Genomic DNA, 19,095 nt, shown 5'->3' with positions numbered 1-19,095 from the left:
CTTGGGAGCAAAGCTAGATTAAAGATTTAAGTTGTGTTAAAACATTAAAATTATCACTTGAAAAGGCAAAGTGTAATATACAGTATACCAGAATCATATATTTTATTTTTTAATACCCATAGAGTCATTTTCTACTTATTTTTTCTGCTTTTTGCATTTTGGAGAATCCATCTTCTCTCTTGAGCACATATCCTTCCTTTTCCCCCATCAGGTCGCTAAATGTCTCTTGAACAAAACTTTTTTCTTCACACAGAAACACACAAGCCAAGCATCATCAGAATCCCTCAAACAGAAGCACATGCATTATTTTATAGACTTTTAAACACACAATGGTAAAATTCAAAACTACATAGGTAAGTCAAAAATGAGGGTCGATATCCCCTAAATATACTGAGTACAGAACAGTGTTATTACACACATGAAACAGTATGCATAGTATCCACAGTAATACACATAGTCACAAACAATAATATTGTATATAATAATTTTATGATAGTTTAAAATTGCTTAGTTGCCCATAGTAAATTTTGAAAGTAAAATTTATTTCAGTAATTTCTATGCAGTTTAAAAAAATTGAATCATACACGTCATTACATATTGTGAGTTTCCAAAGAAAAGGCATGGGTTTCGGGGGCTGGGACATGTGGGATGCAAGCGTTCGGTGTTCCAGAGATGCCTCCCAGGCCAGCCCATGGTAGTAGCGGATGGAAGATGAAGGAATGGAGAAAGAGGGCCCCGGCTCAGGCTGGTGGGCCGTCAGTTTATATCTTTCTCTTCCCCAGCGTAGTGCGGTCTCTCCCTTTACTGCACAAGCATAGTCATAGTTTTGTTTAAGTCCCCATCATCATAGTTCCATCATCCTAGTCACCTCCTAGACTTCGAAGTTTTCCACTTCCTTATATGTTCTTCCTTATCTCATCGTAGTCTCATAGTCCTCTACTTCTAATCATCATCGTCATCCAGTCTATGTCTTTCTCCTTTCAATGCCAGGGTAGCTTAAAGCTTGCCCTGGATACATCCAGTCATTTTGTTGGGACCCTGCTTTTGGAGTGCTAGGAACGAAGGGCAGTCCATTAGGTAAGGATGCCCGGGAGTAAATATTAATTTGGGGTCCCATGTTATAAGAGCTGTGTTCCTGTTCCTATACAAACAGGCCATTGCTAAACCGTGCAAGTGACATAACGAAAGAAAAAAGCAATATAGGATTACTAATACCTGATGGAATTGGGTGTGCCTCAGGGGCACTGTTGTGGGAGTAGCTCAATAAATCTGCGGGAGGAGCAAGGACAACCCAGTGTCAACCAATTAAGTATAACACACAAAACATTTTATTTACCTTTTTTTCCATCTTGGAATGACATATTTTGCAATCTAACTGGTAGTCAATAATTGACAAGCAAACTTCAAAACAAGAAATCAATTCAGAAAGGATTTTTTGTCAGAGGAGAAATGAATCCATGTCTTTTACCTTCTTTCTGGAATAAACCAGAAGGGTCCTGTCTGTGAGAGAGAGCAGCTTTGGGCCTCAGATGCAACTACTGCCTCTTTTCCTTCTTCCCTGCTTTAGAAGACAGCCGGCAACAGCACAGGCAACATTTGGTGATGAGCCACAGGGCAGCTGCCACACAGGCCAGCAGGAAGCCGATCACATCCAGAGGGTGGTACTGGAGCAGGGAGAGGCGGTGGGAGGCGGGCCGCAGGTGTTTGGCTCCTTTGTGGCGCATGACGAACTCGATCCAGAAGACCGCCCTGTCCAGAGGCTTCACTGGCTGATCTCGTTGAATTGCCCTGAGTTTCATCGCATTCTCCTTATACCTAAGGAAGAGCCCCAAAGGACACATTGAGAGAAGTGAGATTGCTGAAGTGTTCCCTTGAGGGATTTTATGTGTCACCCCTATCATGAAGCTGATGTCATAGGATTATGGATGCAGCAGTATATTTGGGTGGCCTTCACTGGCACTTTAGAGTTTCATAGGAATTTTTAAATTTACAACTATTTTGCAATGAAGAAGGAGTATAAGATAAATATGCTTTATCTTATTCTCATACTGATAATTTGAAATTCAGTGTGCTGACTTGATTAAGAAAATATACTGTATATCACTTGTATTTTTCTTAGTAACTGCATCTTGGCTTATTGTTCTTGTACGAATTTTTGAAATGAATAGGTTCTCAATTATTTTATATCATGCAGATTACAATCTCTGTGTTCTGCAAAGATTTTAGGAAAATCCTATTATTCTGGAAAATCTTATGTTATTGAGATTTTATTTAAGAGTTTCTCTAATGGCTAATGGTTACATGTTGGTTTTATCTTTTAGCCATTCACCTTTTGTTACGAGACAATTGTCCCTTACGAAGTAGGTCATTTATCATTATGAAATATTTGCAATTATTTTAGTAACATTCTTGCCTAAATTATTCTAGATTAGTAGATTGTTGATTGTTACACTGTTTCACAGTATTCTGAAGCTGATCATTTTCCACTTTTGTAATTAACAATATTTAGTATAATTCTTTAATTCTTCAGGTGCTCTTTAAAAAAGTCTGTCTTAACTATATGTAAGTGTATTTTTAATTGCCCTATGACAATTTTGATATTTTTATGCAATTTCTTCTGAACAGATTTAATGACAGTGTGTGCCTATTTAAATGTACAATATCATTGTAGTTCTTTTTATGCTGCCAATTTCCTTTATGATTTTTAATACTACACATTATTTTGATATCTTAAATTAAAAAAAATTTTCATCCAGAAAATAAGTTTTTAAGTATTCTGCTAATTCAACAATAATATGAGAGTAGCAATACATTTGATATTGATGGATGCTGGACTAAACACTACAAATTTTATTACAGTACATGAAATACATAACATGAAATACTTTACAGTAAATAAACATTTACATTTATGTTATCATACATAAAACCATATCTTTTTCTAAGTATACAAAGACCAGAATTATCACCTGCTCATAATAGGAAATGATTTGAAATAACATAATAGATTCTGTCATTATTTACATTAATTAATTGCACTGTAGCACTGTCCTCCCATTGTTCATCGATTTGCTTGAGCAGTCGCAGTAATATCTCCATTGTGAGACTTGTGTTACTGTGTTTGGCATATTGAATATGTCACAGGTAGCTTGCCAGGCTTTGCAGTACCCTTGGTAGCTTGCCGGGCTCTTGGAGAGGGGCAGAGGAATTGATTTAGGTTAATCCTGGTTGGCCTCCTGCAAGGCAAACGCCCTACCTGCTGTGCTATTGCGCCAGCCCCTTTGTAATCATGGTTTGTATGTTTGCTTGGGGCTTTTAGAGCATTGCTAAGGGTATCTGGAGGTCACACCCTGTGGTACTCAGTCAACTGGGCTGGGGGTCAGTTGCCGCTGGGACCTTGCAGTGCTGGGGGACTCCAAGACTACACTGAGTGTCACTGGGCACCCTTCCCCGCCCCCAAGAGTAGACCTGGTTATATTGCGGGCCGATGTGGTGTTTGGGTTCAAACCAAGTATGTAACTCTGACCTAGCATCACATAATATCCCTCAAGTCTGCTGGGAGTCTCCTCTGTCCCTGAGCACAGAGCCAAGATTAAGCCCTGGCACAGGGAGGTCTGACCCAAAAAATGATAATAATAAAAAATGAACATACAATGCCCAAAACTATGGTTCAGTGGTCAGAGTTACATGCTTGGTTTGAACTCTAACATTAATGAATTATAATAATTAATATTAAGTAGCAATATTACTTCTTAATGTGAACATCAACTCTTCTTTCTGGGTTCAAAGAAACACTGGCTTTAAATTTTCTAAAAATTTAGCATAGTATTTTTTAGATGAGAATATATGATGTGTTACTCATATGACAAGATAATAACTGAAGTATAAGAAAAATTTATAGCAATACTACAACTGAAAGCCAATATATGCCTACTGGGATTGTGCTGATAGAAAAGACTTCTGATATAATACTTTGGCCACAACGTGGAAAAATCTCACAGTTAATGTTTAAAATACCAAAAGTTGGTTGGTCCTTCTCCCTCAGAAGGAGCATAACATGCTCGCCATAACCATGCTACCAGACCCGTGCCAGGATGTTTCATTTGGAGTGTCTGGGAGTCAGATGGGTGAGACCACTACTTGTCCCAAGGGACCAGCATCTTCAGCCAAAAACCTCCAAACTGCCACGCTTACAGTCACTCTCCAGACACTGTGGCTGAACATCAGCCACCAGAATCTATTCCTGGTTCACAGCCGCGTGAATCTTCAAACCACACACCATACCCTAACTCCAAGAGTACCGCAACACATTTGATAGGGTTCAATGTAAGAGGCAACCAATTTTGGGGGGAAATATACATTTTTTACATATATATATGCACACAAAGCCCAATCTTCATTCTCAACTTCTGAGATTTCTATGGCATTAGGAATATTCTTCCATTTGTAATAAATCTTTACATGGTTTAAGATGCAGGCTTTAACAGCAGCCTGTTACAATGTAACTAAATGGGTGAATCTATTAAATAAATGGTTGAAAAATACTAGTAAGATGGGCTTCATCATCTTATTCATTACACATTTAATCTTTTAAATGATACAAAAATATGCATTGGCAAAAGTCGCTATGTATAGATATTATTTGTTAAAGTATTGTGATAATCATGAAGGATCACTGATGACTGTCTTCAATGCATTGAGCAAATCTGAACTTGACATTGTTTCTAGATCCACACTGACAGCTGCTCCCTTGGCTTTCATGTGAACGCTGTTATCAGGCTGATCTGCAAACAGAGCAATGCCCACCACAGGGACCCCGTGGTAAATTGCCTCATAGATCCCATTGGTCCCTCCGGAGTAATGAAAGCTTTGGTTTTGGGATGACTGAAGATTGAGTGAATTTTGGGAAATAGGAAATTCACTACTGAGACTTCCTATTGCGATATTATATTGAATTCGACAGTAATTTCAAAGTAAGTAATTCTCTTATAATTATAATTGAAGTGGTACAGTTACATCATGTGATTTCGATAAGCAGATTATGTGACTTTTGGTTTATTTGTTATGTTTCAGTATTTGGGCTATGCAGGATGCTGTCTGGATTACTCCTGGCAGTGCACAGGGGACATTTTGGGACATTTTGGGAAACCAAAGTCAGCTGCATGCAAGACAATTTAATTTTCACTGGACTATTGTCCTGCCCCACAGCATTCTTAAGGAAGGCTTGTATTGTGGCTATTCTTTAAAAATTATGGGAAGAAAGGGATGGTACAGTTCCAATCTGAATTTTGAGAATTTTGCTTCTTCTTTGTTTCTTATTTCTTTTTCTTTTTTGCTTTGTTGTTTAGGCTCACGTGGCTGTGCTAGGGCTTCTGTTGCCTCCGCATCTGAGTCAGTGTGGGTGATCTCTAGGACCAAGTCTTGTGTGTGGGATCTAGTTGTGTGTGTTGGGTCTCTGTGACTTTGCTTCTTTAATTATATACACAAAAGAACTGCTACTTCTGCTAGAAAGTGACATTAACATGAATTTCCTTTGTATATGAGTCATCTATGTCACTATGCTTCCTTATAGATTTTGTTTTATTACAGTGCCCCTGTCTAGACTTTTCAGTTAATTGATCCTTTTTATATTTGAAGTGACAAGCATTATAATATTATGTATGAATTTCAGTCCCGTTATTTTTTAATTTTTAATTTATTTATAGTTTTATTTTTGTAGTTTTCATTTATTTTTAAGTAGTATTACAATTTTGATTTTGGGGCTAGACCAGGCAGCGTTTAGAGCTTGTTCCTGGCTCAGCACTGAGGGATGAGTCTATTGTGGCTGAGGAACTATATGGGATCACTGTCACTGTTACTGTCCTCCCGTGGTTCATCGATTTTCTTGAGCGGGCCCAGTAACGTCTCCATTGTGAGACTTTGTTGTTACTGTGCTTGGCATACCAGATACGCCACAGGTAGCTTCTCAGGCTTTTCCGTAGGGGCGAGATACTCTCGGTAGCTTGCCGGGCTCTCTGAGAGGAGCAGAAGAATCGATCTAGGGTCTGCATGTAAGACAAATGCCCTACCCGCTGTGCTATTGCTCCAGCCCACTTTATGGGATGCAAGGAACAAACATGGGCTCTCAGTTTGTAAGGCAAGTACCCTTTCATCTGTACTGTCACTCTGGCCCCAGAGTAGTTTCTTTTCTATTGTTCCTTATAAATAGGAGGACCAGTCATTTAAATGAAGGAAATCTTTTCCTTCAGAAGCCTGGAAAAGACAAAAAGTAGCTAATTTTTTTTTTGGTGAAAACCATGAATGTTTTATAAATAAGCATGTAAGAACTTGCTTTTAGGATTTTTCCTCACATTGCCACTCTTAATCTATTACAGTGCACTTACTGAAAAAATAGTGATCTTTTTTGTTAGCCATCCTGATCATAGAGCAGGCTGTTTATTCCAGTGATATTGGCCAGACAGGGAGGGTTAGATATAGTAGGCAGGTGATGAACTGCTGCTGGGCTGGGGTACACAGGACTGACATAACTGTTACTACGGGACCCTTTGATGTCAGTAATCCACTGAGAACATTGAAAACGCAACTCATGTATTCTCACTCCTATCACCCTGCAGCTTTTGCGTTTCTTGCATTCTTCCATTATTCTGTGAACATATTTAATGCATTGGTTTTTGTTCATTTTAGTCAATATTGACAAAACTACATAAGGAGTCATGATGCTTTACGCTTTTAAGGGCAAGAAAATAATTAACATTTTCATTGTGTCCTTAAGAGGAATAGTAAAGCAATTTTGTTCAAGATAGCAATTTTGTCTAAGGTATCCAGGAAATAAAGTGCAATTATAGAAAAGGAACGATGACATATTTCTTAGGACATGTTCATTTCATGAAAGATACCATGGACATTTCCTAAAGGAAATTGACTCATTAGTAGAAAATAAGTGGCTGTTACCTTTCAGTTGTGCTGAAGACCCTAAAGAAGAGGAAAGAATTGAAAGAGGAGATTGATGGGCTGGAGAAATAGCACAGCTGGTAGGGCGTTTGCTTTGCACGCGGCCTACATGGGTTCTATTCCAAGCATCCCATATGGTCCCCCGAGCACTGCCAGGAGTAATTCCTGAGTGCAGAGGCAGGAGTAACCTCTGTGCAATGCCAAAAAAAGCAAATAAAGAGAGGAGATTGAACTAGAAGACAGAATTAATTCAGGATGGATGGAAAATTGTCTGTGGAAAACAATTACATCTAAAATGTAATACCTTGATTCGGCCATAGGAAATAAACATTAGAAAATGCCAACTAGTACGTATCAATCACCCTTCCACTATAGACCTGGAAAAATAAATAACTTAGTTAAATTTTATCAGTTGAATTTTTTTCCCATGTTTGGTAATTTTAATTTCCTGTGAATGTATATCGCGTGTTCCAGAATCTTACCAAGAAGATCATTCTGGGGGATCCATTTGTACAGCCGAGTATTTGCCCCTAAAGTATCAGGCTTCTTGCCATCAAACCTCCAGAGAACCTATGAACGTTCAGAAAAACATGTCAATCTACTTGTAGAACTTTAAATGTTGAATTTGCATGCTTCATTGCTAATAACACAAAAGAGAGTTTAGTTATGCAGAAGGTACTTCCATAGGCAAAGAGGCATTTAAAGTAAATACTGCTAGAACACAACAATAATAGGAATACATGCACAGTGCTAATTTTATATTCAAGAAAATATAGATATGATATGTTTCACATCAGGTAATATGGTTATAAATAATAAAGCAATGCATTTATGACATTTGGACTTTCAAATTTCAATGTGGTTATAACTTAATGAAGTTATTAAGACACATACATATTCCTTTATAGTTATTGTAATTAACTGACCATCATTATTATTTGATTTTTTTATAAATTCCCACGAATAGCTAAAACAATCTTTGGGAAATAAGAGATGGGAGGCATCACCTTATCCAACCTTAAGCTTTACTATAAATTAGTAGTAATTAAAATAGCAATGTGTTGCAATAGAAACAGACCTGCAGACCAGTGGAACAGAGTTGAATATACTAACACACCCTCAAGTATATGATCACTTAATCTTGTACAAAGGAGCAAGAAATATGAAGTGGAGCAAAGAAAGTCTATTCAACAAGTGGTACTGGAGAAACTGGACAGCTACATGCACGCACACACACACGCACACACACACACACACACACACACACACAAAGAACTCAGACCTCTTTCTAATACCATAAACAAAAGTCAGATCAAAATGGATTAAAGATCTCAATATCATACCTCAATACATAAGATATATGGAGCAAAACATAGATCCCATTATAAACTATCCAGGTTTATAATTATAAACCATATGTATACAAACATCTTTTAAAGGTAAAGGTAAAGGCCCTCCCGTTGATCGTCGATTTGCTCGAGCGGGCCCAGTAACGTCTCCATTGGAGACTTTGTTGTTACTGTGTCTGGAGCAATAGCACAGCGGGTAGGGCGTTCGCCTTACAAGCGGCCAACATGGCCGACCCGAGTTCGATTCCTCCGCCCCTCTCGGAGAGCCCGGCAAGCTACCGAGAGTATTGGATATGCCAGACACAGTAACAAACATCTTTTAGAAACCGTAAATCTAAAATTGCAAATTTAACACATTATTAGTATTTTTTCTGGATTCTAACCTTTTGTGGAATCTAGGCGAGGGCTGATGCAATCACATTGGCTCTCTCTTCAGGCATGTTACTGACCATTGACCCCAGAGTAAACACCACAATTCCATTTTCTCCAGAGCTCTGAACAAATTCTTCCATTTCCTAGGAAGAAAGAATTTTCTCCCTTATGGGTAGCAAGATAATATTACACGTTATTGAGCCAGAGTTGTGATTCTCTCTGTGTGCAAGTTTTGTAGTGTATTCAATTTTTACCAGACTGAAGCTCTAATTTCGTTTTAGTGCTGCTGGATTTACCAGTGGCTGCAGGTCTCTGCAACTATCGCCACCTAGTGGAACCGAATACTCATGCTCAAACCCCGTTAGCCTGCTAAACTGGAAACACAGTTTCCTGAAGCTGCCCATGACATTTCTAAGCACAGGAATTGTGTGACCTCATCTAGACTGGCTCTCAGAACTGAAATGGTGACCGACTGGTGTGTGCTAGGATTGCCTGATATCCTCAAGACACAGACTGTTCTTGAGTGCAGCTTTAGAGCAGTTGGGAATGAATCCTCAAGTTGCTCTTTTTTTTTTTTTTTGAAATAAATAGATTTTATTTGGAGGACTTTTAGGGTGTGGAGGAGGAGAGAGTGAGAGAGTGAGAGAGTAACATACTCAAGAGAGAACACGGGCTTCTCCAAGGGCGGAGAGAGCCCCTACACACATCCTTGCCTCGAGCAGGCAGGCCCCAGTAACGTCTCCTTTGTCCAATCCCTGAGATTTTAAAAAGTGCCACATTCAAGGCTCTTTCAGGGTCAGGAGAATGAGACCCATCATTGTTACTGGTTTTTGGCATACTGAATAAACCACGGGGAGTTTGCCAGACTCTGCCGTGTGGGCAGGACACTTTTGGTAGTCTGCTAAGCTATAGGTAGATATATGAGCAGCATTTTCTCTTTTGAAAAAAAAGAGTATCTGTCTTTGCAATTCATCTGAAAGTCAAGAATATGGTTACCCCTGTTTGAGAAATTGTTCTCCTTTCATTCTGTAGATGTCAATAATTTATTTCTTGGACTCCACGAGTTGTGACTCAGTTTAATATGGTGGGTTCTCTGTGTAACACTACTTCCGAATGGACATTGTTGAAATGTCAGCCATGGGCATGCCCAACACATCCTAGCATTAGACAGAAAAGCATGAAAGTACACATCTCAAGAGGGGAGATGCAGGCGACACATGTGTTCAGCCCACATGTGCTCGGCCACGTGGGCACAAGCAGCACATGAGCTCAGACAGCATATGCGCCTCAGGTTGCTCTTAAACATACCCTGCAGGGTCTGCTAGTCACCATTCTGGTCACTGCAACTATGGCCACCTACTGGCTACTCGTACCTTTCAGCCTGAATAGCTGTCTCATGTTTGTTTGACCAGGTATATGGACACCTGTGTGTGCTTTTGGATTTTTAAAAATTTTTATATTTTTATGTTATAAGGTAGTTCATCATATTTGATATCATTCAATATTCAAACAACAATCCCACCACCATTACACCTTCCCACTCCATGGGCGAAACTGACACCATAACAGGCAGCAGAAATGAGAAAAACCATATGGACCTCAGGTTCAGTTCCAGGAACTGAAACAGACTTAGTTTCCTAACAATGAAACAATGTGTAACAGCCAACCTGAACCTCCTGGGAAAGTTCCTGGGCCCAGTAGGTGGGCTCATCAATCCCTATGCTCCCAGTCAAAATGCCCCAGAGACTGTCTTTTGTGAAAGGTAAAGAATGAGTAGCCTATGTAACCATAAACTATCACTGTTACTAAGAACTATTGTTTAACTGTTCCCTTACCGCTATTGTCATAGTGCTTGCTTAACTTTGAAACCTCCATAAATTGCTGTGACTTGGAGTCAGGGTCCTTGTCAAGACTCCACTGTGTTGAGTAAGACTTGGACCCTAGCTCGACCTAGTAATAAAGTTCCTTTGCTTATGCATCACCATGTGCAGAATTAGTCTCTTTACAAAAGGGGATCTGAAATTCAGACCCAACACTGTGTATGTTTATGACAGTGAATTCTTGGTTTTTTCAAGACCGGATGTATTTTTTTATTGGCAAATGACCAACTAGACTTGTTTTTGCAGGTTTGGTGTTGGGATTTGAAGCAATCCCAACCCAACCAGTGGTGATCAGGGCTTTCATTCAGAGATTTATGTTGGCTCTTTATTCAGAGCTCGCTCCAGACAGTTCTCAGGAGACTGCAATCAAATGTGGTGCAAGAGTGAAGCTAGACAAAAAACTTATGCCTGTCCTTGCTGTCTCCTCCCCCAATGTTTTTTGCTTGTGCCTGAATGCACCATCGAGAGGTCCTTATTTCTTCAAGGTCAAAAGTACACCACCTCTGGGTTCACAAAGAGGAAAGCTAACAAATCAATGATGTGTGTGTTAGGTAATTAGAAGAGAAAAACGTTCACACAATATTTCACTCAAATCATTAGGAATATCCTTTAAGGCTATTAGAATTTTATATATAAGCTCTTTTTTTTTAAAGGAAATAGTGTTTTGAATACATTCTCAGTTTTATGTTCCTACCAATACGATATAGACAATGTCTTAAAATATTGTAAAATAATTTTGTAATGGACTGATTTTAAATTATATCTGAAAGAAATGGTTTTAGGATCGGAATGATCATGCTGCAGGGAAGCCATTTTCTCTGCATGTGGCTGACACAGGATCGATCCCCAGTATCCCATAAGGTCACTTGAGCACCACCAGGAGTAATTCCTGAATGCAGAGCTGAGAGCAACTCTTGAGCTTCACTGGTGTGGCCCAAAAAGCCAGGAAAAAAGAATGATTTCACATTAGAAAATATTAGATTTTTTTCTTTCCATCATGAATCATCTCATACTTTGTGTTCAAAAAGCTATCTTCTTGCCATTGTTACATGATGGGGAGTTTTTGAACATAGAGAAATTATTAGACTTGTATATTATAGCAAAATAAAAGTTTTCAAATATATTCATATATATGTATACATATATGTTGTGTACTTTACCCCTGTATTCTTTTGTATTTCATACAATGCTAAAAACCATGTTCTAGAAATATTGTGAGATTTGCTACAGACTTGGTGAGTGACTGAAAATAGCCATTCAAATGGTTACAGTTTATGTAAAATTCAGAGTTTTTTGCTTAATATTAAAGAGAACAAGAAAATTTTGCATTGTGTTTCACATATTTAAGAATTTTTAAAAAATAAACTCTCCTGTTAGCTTGATTTCTAATGATAAAATTCAAAGTAAAGAGAACAACCAGGACAAGGCCTACCTTAGGTAGGGGCTTGGCAGGTTTGCAGTGGAGTCCTCAAACAAACTCAAAATTTGGTAAGATTGGGTGAGGAAACTGAAAATCCCACTATGTTCTAATGAGCCAGATATCAGCTTTCCCAATTAGTTCACAAATATTAGCGGGTCGTCCTAAAGGATAACAAAATAAAACAATGTAAATCATAAAAGTTTAGGTCATGTAAATAAGGAATGTGATTATCCCAAGAAATTTTCTGCCAAGATCTTTATTCAGTGGAGTAAGAGGTGCAATATAAACTGTGATTTGATAATGCAAATGATCTATTTTATCTTAGCAGTGGGCTGGAGTGATAGCACGGTGTTTGCCTTGCATGCGGCCAATCTGGTGAGTCCAGGTTCAATTCCTCCACCCCTCTCTGAGAGCCCTGCAAGCTACCGAGAGTATCTGACCCGCACAGCAAATCCTGGCAAGCTACCATGACTTATTCGATATGCCAAACACAGTAACAACAAGTTTCACAATGGAGGCGTTATTGAGCCGGCTCGAGCAAATCGATAAACAACAGGAGGACAGTGCTACAGTGCTACATCTCATGTACCATAAAATGTATACTTGTATGCAACTCTAAACGATGTGTATAATTTACATCTTTTAAGTATGAGTTTTACACATCTTTATATAGCATACAATAGAAAAGATATTTAGATAAACTATCAATAAATCTCCTTTTAAAAGTGTTTATGAATCAGGACCAGAGAGACATAGAAGGTAAGGCACTTGTCTTGAACACAGACAGTCAATTCTGTCCCTCAATCCCATATATTTCAACCCCTTGAAAATCTCATGGAGTAATCCCTGAACTCAGGCTCCTGAAAAAACACTAGACACTGATGTGCACAAACTCAAATCCAAGAAATAAAATATGCTGCTCATGGGACTTGAAAGAGAATGCCCTGCAGTTTTGAGCTAACAAAGAGCAGGACTTAATGGGTCATGCATTCTCTAGGAGAGACTGATCTTCATCCTTCTCTCAAAATTGAGAGTCGATTAAATTACATGGGGAGTTTTTAACCCAGATTCAGGAATAAGACCGTGGTTCTATCCAAGAATACACTCTTCACTTCACATTCATTTTGTTTCAAAATAAAGTAATTTTATTGTTGGAATGAGTTTTTAATTTTGCTGAAGCCTAAATATGTCTACTCAATATCCTAAAGAGTCTGAAATGTCTATTTTAAAAAGTCTACTGCAAACAGATAACAATTGATATTTAAATACTTTGACAGTTACAGTTATTTAACTTATTTTGTATGTTCATCTTGAAAGTTCTATTGTAACTATAGGTCATAGTAGTCTAAAATTTATCTTAAGCTCTAAGTCTTTCTATACAATTGTGAGAATGACAGACATTTAATAACAGTAATTAGTTTATAAAATCTAAGTTTTTATGCATTTATGGTAATAAAAATTTTCCCAGGTATTATGATATTTGAGACATCTTCTTATCAAGAGTAACGTGATTTACCTAATACTTCACTATAGAACTGATTCCATTTCTTCTCAATGAACATCTGGCTCCAAAACTCAAAATAGAACACATGTATCATATTTTTCACTTTCTCCATGAATGTCATTTGGTCACTTAATTCTGACAAAACGACAGGCACATAGGAAGGTGGGAGTGGAAGTCCTCCGGCATACTTTTCAAATGTAGAGCCAAAAGAGGCGTGGAGACTGTACACTAAAGGGACTGAGTACTTCAGCTAGAAGCTCACCACAGGGTCCAACGGCATCTGCAAACACGACATCAAATCTTGATTCCTGTAGCCTTTTCATCAGTTTCTTGTTGAAAACTACATCTTTACAAAGCTTTTCAATTACATCATAAAGTTCCCAAGTGATATGTTGCATTTTTGAAAAATGTGTCAAAAATGATTGTTTTGGCATTTCATATGTCCATGAATTGATGAGTTTTTTGATATGACCCTCAAAATCATCCTTAGATAAAGATGTTGTATAAATCTCATACTTAATAGTTGATGTTTTCTTGGGATCTACAAGAATGGAAGCTGACTATGTCAGAACAATGACTTCATGACCTCTTTGGACAAGTTCTTCAAGGATTATTTTTATGTTGATCCAGTGGCTGTATTCTGTGGGCCATACCAGCACTTTTCCACAACTTCCACAACTAAAGTAATAACCCAGCTCTAGCAGAAGAGTTGATATCCATTTCATAGACATGATGCCAAAAAGTGAGACTTTTTGAAAACTACTTTTGTTCCCGTTGCTTATATTCTTGTCCAATGAATAAATCAATAGGGAAGTTGATATATAACTTATTTCAAAATCAAGTGCGTAATGGCATCAATCAGCGCATTTCAACTGCATAGAAAATTCAAAGTCTAGGTTATCTGGTTTGTGAGTAAATATATTCAATATGTCTGAAGATTAGGAAGACTTTCATCAAGAAATGATATAGTGTGCAATTTACCAACATGACATGATATTTTTATAAGACTGTTAAGGGTTGTGGTAGTTAGATGACATTGTACCATTTCAGGACACATTAATTCAAGCAAATTCTGTTTTCTAGCTTAGTAAGCATGTCTGAAAAGTAATGCTTTGAAATCTTGTTTGCTTTGTTTTTATAAACACTGTCGAGGTACCATGAGATAGTGTAGTAGACAAGTGACAAGTGTCTTGTCTTGCAAGCAGCTGACTTGGGTTTATTTCTTGGCACTACATGTGGTAGGCCAGATGTAATTGGGATTTTGTGTTTGTTTTTGTTTTGGGATACATTTTAAATTCTAAGGGGTTACTTCTAGATTGGCACTCTAAAGTTACTTTTGTCACTGGGAGGAGTTTGATGGTTCGATAGAACTTGGGTTGACTGCAAGCAAAGCATATATTCGATTTCACTGTATTATTCCTTTGGCTCTGGTTTGGCTCACATACTGTATGATTCCCAGAGCAGCTCCATAAAAGTTACCTGAATAACACAGTTTTCTTTCAACATACCCTGTCCAAATTTGAGATATGTAGAAGGTCAAAGGGTATAGAAACATATTGCACATCAGGTCTTATGTTAGAAGTAAAATGCAAGTCAAAGACTCTGAAATCTCATCTCACTAGTAGGAACAGACCTTTATGAGAGGTTTATATCAAAAGGACAGAGGGTAGAGCTGTGGGCAATAGAAACACTCCCACTTTATTAATGTGAATTGGTCTAAAGGGGTGAACTCTATGAAAGTTATGAGTATTTCTCAATCACAAAAATCTACTTATATGTATGTAATCAAAGAATGCCAAAGACTGCTTTGGTATGTACACAACTATGTTTATTTTAATATTTTTTTACCATGCAAATCTCTGGAAGCAACCAAGAAGCCAACACAGAATAGATAAAGAAGTTGTGGAGGCAGGGTCTTATTGGGAGAGAGAGTGTGAAGTGAGAGTGTTTCTTAGTTCCTTAAGTGCAGAAATCCCAATTGGGAGTAAAGTTTTATATGTTTCCTTGACCGAGACTAGCTGGAAAGAGTGCTGAGCATCTGAGAGTGGAATGGGCGCTATGGACAGCTTAGTCACTCATTTCCAGGAGGGAGACAGTAACTGGATTCTTTAAGCCCTGGAGTTTTCTGGATCAAGGCTCTAAGCTGCCTTGTTCAAAAACACTGTCTTAAGTCTGGGACTTATCATTGGCTGCCTTGTAAGTAGCAGGATTTTTCAGTTCCCAACTGAAGTCATCAGTACGTAGTGTCTGGTATTATAACTTCAGTGTAAAACCCCCAAAGTACTCTCTCCAATCTATATGGCTGCCATGTCAATCTAACCAACCTGAAGACACAAGTCTTCATTCTGGGCAGACTGAGGAGAAAACAGCAGAGAAGTAGTGTGATAATTGGCAGTTGTGGTTTCCTGGTACACCTGAGAACACATATTGCAGACCAAAGAAACCACACAGCAGGAAAGGTGTCTCTCATGCCCCCAGCTCAGCTGAGTTTGATCCTTGGCACCTTTGAGGGTCCTCAAATATCTACCAAAATATAGGTCCAGTAACAAGTTTTGAACACAAATGGTGTGCCCTCGTGATAAATCACCACTTAATCACTTAATCACTTAACTTCCCGTTAGTCGTTGATTTTCTCGAGCGGGCACCAGTAACGTCTCCATTTGTCCTTGTTGCGTGCTAGTGTAGCCCAATGGTGTCTGTTCGCTCTAGGAACATGAAGAGCCTCAAACCAATCGTTCATGATCATGATGAAGAAGTCTGACCATCTGGAAGGTGGGCAGCCACGCGGTCTTTTGACATCCCGTGGAATCCAGTCGGTAACAGCTCTAGTCCAGCGGTCATCTTTAAATCTCTTTATGTGACAAGCCCATCTGACTTTTGAAACCTTGTCAAACGAGACAGCGTCCCTGATTCGTGATCGTCGATGGATGTCGGAACTCCGGATTCTTTCTCTCATTTGAGTGAAACGTGGTATTCCAAGCATAGCTCTTTCCATTCTTCATTGGGAGTCCTGAATAGCGTTCTCATCCTATTTGTGTAGGGCCCAGGTCTCTGAGGCATATGTTAATTCAGGAAGAACAGTGGAATCAAAGAGAGATGTGCCCGGAGCCGGAGGTTCTTCGTCCTCTTAGCTATTTCTTCTACACTCTTGAAGGCGTTCCAAGCCGCTCTCTTCCTCCTGAGCAGCTTGGGTGCCAGGTCATTTGTCATGTTGACTTCTCGACCTAGGTACACATAGCTGTTGCATTCAAAGATGGTCACCAGTTAATAAAATCACCAGTTAATAAAAACATGTTGTTCAATGTTCATAAAGGTCATATGTGGATGCATTCAAATGGTGAATGATGGATAAAGGCAGAATGGCTATAATGTACCAATGTTATTTCTTTCAGCTAAAATATCACTTCTAGAAAAATATATTACCTAGGTTATCTGTGAGAAGCTAAAATAAAAAAACTGTATTTTATAATCTTGTTATCAAAAATAATCATACTAAGGAAATAAGCTGAGATACAAAATTGATTCAGGACTTCCTAATGGAAAAAATGGGAAATATGATACTTAAATACTTGAATTTCATTGCATATAGTTACATTCATGTTTTTTAGAGGGATGTACCTGAAATTCTTAGGACTCACTCTTGACTGTTTTCAGGGATCAATCCTGATAGACTTGGGGATCATTGGGGTTCTGGGATGAATTAATTCAGCTTATACATAGCCAGAACCCCACCAACATGTCTTTCTGGCCTCTGTTAAAAATTGTTCTATAACTTCTAGTTCTTTCTTACTTTTTTTCTGTGAATGTTGCCATAAGATTTTAAAGTATTTGTAGTCTCCTGCCCCCGCACCTTGCTGTCCTCGCCGGGCCCCTTGGAGGGGAGCGGGTTGAGCTTTACTCCCCACCCCAACCAGGGCTCCGGCAGCCTAAGACCTCCAGGACCAGCCACCACCATGCTGAGACCACTCTCTGCACACATGAAGGTACTGGCAGAGGGACAAAGCCACGCGAGTTTCGGGGCCGAGATCTCCAAGCCTACTCGAATCGGGGCCGAGCATCCTCCACCCAGATTCTCCAAATTCCAGTAGGTGGGGGTCACACCCACCAACTGGCCCCCTGGCGCTGTCTAATCCCATCAGCGGCCAAGACTCAGAGACTATAAAAACCAGCTCCCGGAACCGACATCTTATTATGACATCTCATTATCTCATTCCTACTTTGGACAAACTGGCAGGCTACCGAATGTAGCCTGCCCACACGGCAGAGTCTGGCAAAATCCCCGTGGCTTACCCAATATGCCAAATACCAGTGACAATGATGGGTCTCATTCTCCTAAAGAGCCTTGAATATAATTTCAGGGCTAGGATGAAGGAGACATTACTAGGGCCTGCTCGAGGCAATCGACGAATAACAGCATGATTTGTGATTGTGATTGTATTTAAATTACCTAGGGAAAATTGTTATTTATTTGTAGAGAGTTTTTGTGGCATGTAATCATTCGCATTATCAGTGCTGTAAGATGCAGATTCAAAGTAGATATTTGCTTGGGAGAAAAGCTATTTTAAAGATTTAAGTTGGGTTAAAACATATAAAATATAATCACTTTAAAATGCAGTTTATAACTTGTACTATATATAAGAATAACATATTTCATTTTATAATACCTATGGAGAATTTTTTTTACTTTTTATTTTTTTTGCATTCTGGAAAATCTATATTTTCTCTTGTGCACGTAGTTCCTTTTTTTGCCCTCAAGGTGCTATTTCTTGAACAAAACTTTTTTCTTTACACTCACATAAATACACACATGCCAAGCATCATTAATAACCCCTAAAACAGAAAGATGTGCATTATTTTATATACTTTTAAACATACAATATAAAATTCAAAACTACATCTGTAAGTCCAAAATGAGGGTAGATATACCCTTAATATACTGAGTACACAACAGTGTTATTCCACACGTAAAACAGTATACATAATATCCACAGTAATATACACAATCATAAGCAATAATATTGTATATAATAACTTTAATAATAGTTTAAAATTGGTAATTTGCCCCTAGTGAATTTTGAAAATGAAATTTATCTTCATAATTTCTATAGAGTTTTCAAAAAATATTGAATAATATACCTCATTACATATTTTGAGTTTCAAAAGAAAAGGTTCAGGGTGCAGGGGGTCGAACACATGGGATGCCAGTGTTCATTGTTTGAGAGCTTCCTCTCAGGCCAGCCCCTGGCAACAGTGGATGGAAGTCGAGGGAATGAAGAAACAGGGCTGGGGACCCAGGCTGGTGGGCAGTCAGTTTATATCTCTCTCCTCCCGAGTGTAGTGTGGTCTCTCCCCTTACTGCACAAGCATAGTCATAGTTTTAATCGTAGTCCCTGTTATCATAGTTCCATCATCCTAGTCTCCTCATATAGACCTCGAAGTCCTCCACTTTGTTCTATCTTCTTCCTTGTCGCATCGTATTCTCATAGTCCTAACTCCCAGTCATCCTCGTCATCTAGTCTACGTCTTTCTCCTTTTCATGCCAAGGTAGCTCACAGCTTGCTCTGGGTCCATCCAGTCCATTTGTTGGGACCCTGCTTTGGAGTGCTAGGAACTAAGGGC

At 38.7% G+C, this 19,095-nt stretch overlaps 1 pseudogene; it reads right to left on the bottom strand.

Moving 5' to 3' along the window:
- Positions 1-1,414: 1,414 nt before the first annotated feature.
- Positions 1,415-14,218, bottom strand: LOC130020663 (UDP-glucuronosyltransferase 2B31-like; annotated as a pseudogene).
- Positions 14,219-19,095: the final 4,877 nt, after the last annotated feature.

The sequence above is a fragment of the Sorex fumeus genome, unplaced genomic scaffold (genome assembly GCF_029834395.1).
Source record: "Sorex fumeus unplaced genomic scaffold, SorFum_2.1 ptg000013l, whole genome shotgun sequence".
In the NCBI taxonomy this organism is placed as follows: Eukaryota; Metazoa; Chordata; class Mammalia; order Eulipotyphla; family Soricidae; genus Sorex; species Sorex fumeus.
Note: the sequence above shows the minus strand (reverse complement) of the source record. Positions and strands in the feature narration are given on the sequence as shown.